The 1,750-nt window shown below is 37.0% G+C and overlaps 1 protein-coding gene across 1 annotated transcript in view; it reads left to right on the top strand.

The window, feature by feature from the left end:
* The window catches only part of IL1RAPL1 (interleukin 1 receptor accessory protein like 1), a 639,823-nt gene that overhangs the window by 443,317 nt on the left and 194,756 nt on the right, over positions 1-1,750 (top strand). The gene's annotated exons all lie outside the window — the stretch shown is intronic.

Below are 1,750 nucleotides of genomic sequence, written 5' to 3'. Positions count from 1 at the left end.
TTATGAAATGCTTGTAATATAAATCATAATAATATTAAAGAATATCATTTTACTATTATATGAATCCTTGATTTGCACTGATGCCATCTTGTTTCCATAGTGATTATGAGGAACTAATTGCTATAGATTCTCAAACAGCATTTCCTTTTGAGAGTTGATAACAGGTGCTGGCATTTTAACAAAGAGTAAATTAAATAATCCATGGCATGTTCAAAAAATTGAAATGGTTACTAGGAATTTTTAAAAAATCATAATGATGCTTTGGTGATGCCTAGAGTTTTCTGGTACCTATAAGTTTTTAAAAGGGCCAAACAGACCTCGTTTCTAGTTCTTTGCCTGACACTCATACCAGTAACTTCTGGCTGTTAGGTATTTATAATTCATTGAGACATTTTCTTTACAGTTCTCATTTTGTTGTCACTGGCTTAATTTGCTTGCTTTGATCCAAAGTATGAGCCAAAGTTAATCCATGGAAAATAGGCATCTTCTTAATTGAGAAAGAGGTTGGAGCTGCAGAAAAGAGTGATGAAGGCCCAGGGGCAAAAGGGGGAACCTCAACGTATATCAAGAAATGGACAGGTAGCCCCAAACCAGATTTGTGTGGGCTACTCTTTTTTCCATGCATGATTAAAACCCATAAATCCTGATAAAGTAAGTTACTACATAACATTTTTGTGTGTAGAATCCTAAACTTGTAAGATCATTATGCCCTTGTCAAATGTACTTTCAAATGAAATAGTTGCTGTAATATAATATGCCAGTGAATCCTAGTCTGTCTTGCGAAGTGACTCAGAGCTCTTGAAAGATCGCTAATTTTCAACTTCTTCAGCATTCTTAAAATCTGTTGAAAACAGATTGTGCTGCTGATATATATTACTTGAAGATATATTTTGTGTAGACTACATAGTTTCTCCTGTTCTGTGTCAACTGGTTTCCGCATTTAAAAACTGGGATATCTCCCAGGGTGCTTGGGTGGCTCAGTTGGTTAAGTGTCTTGATTTTGGCTCAGGTCATGATCTTGTGGGTTCATGGGTTCAGCCCCCCACATTGGGCTCTGCACTGACAATGTGGACCCTTCTTGGGATTCTCTCTCTCCCCCTCTCTATTTGCTCCTCCCCCAGTCTCCCATGTGTTCTCTCTTTCTCTCTCTCTCTCAAAATAAATAAATAAACTAAAAAATTGGGAGATCTCCTATAAGCATCACCTGTCTTCTTGAAAAACTAAAGATCTAGCAATATTGGACTCACATTATTCTGGAGCTCAGTACAGCTGTCTCCTTTGGAAGGGACCTTCGCTCTCCAATTTCCCGAGTCCTGACAAACCTCCTTCTTTTAGGGGGCACAGTTGTTCTGTCACTTATTGGCATTCGTTGTAGAAAGGGCTTTCCTAAAATTTGACCAATGCCCTGACTGGTTGATTGATTATTTTGTAAAGAGTTGAATGAACCATTTTCACTTGTCACTTGCTCTGTTACATATATTGAGTATGTGAACCATGACAATTTTAAATGGGTCAGTTTAACACTGTACAATTGTAAAGGCCACATTGAAACAAAACATAATTTAGAACATATTTTCCCATTTAAGTTTCATGTCTTCTAAGTAGGAGAGTAGAAGGAAAAGAAGAAACAGGCATTGCTCTTGTATCTCCTAGTGGTTCTAAATTTGTAAATATTTCATTTGAGAATCTACTCTGTCAGAAGTACACAGTTCCTCTCTTGTGATTCATGCTAGGGATATAAGTAGGATAT

Source organism: Crocuta crocuta, unplaced genomic scaffold (genome assembly GCF_008692635.1).
Source record: "Crocuta crocuta isolate KB4526 unplaced genomic scaffold, BGI_CrCroc_1.0 scaffold486, whole genome shotgun sequence".
In the NCBI taxonomy this organism is placed as follows: domain Eukaryota; kingdom Metazoa; phylum Chordata; class Mammalia; order Carnivora; family Hyaenidae; genus Crocuta; species Crocuta crocuta.
The sequence above is the reverse complement of the archived record's forward strand: the minus strand, read 5'-3'. Positions and strand labels throughout refer to the sequence as shown.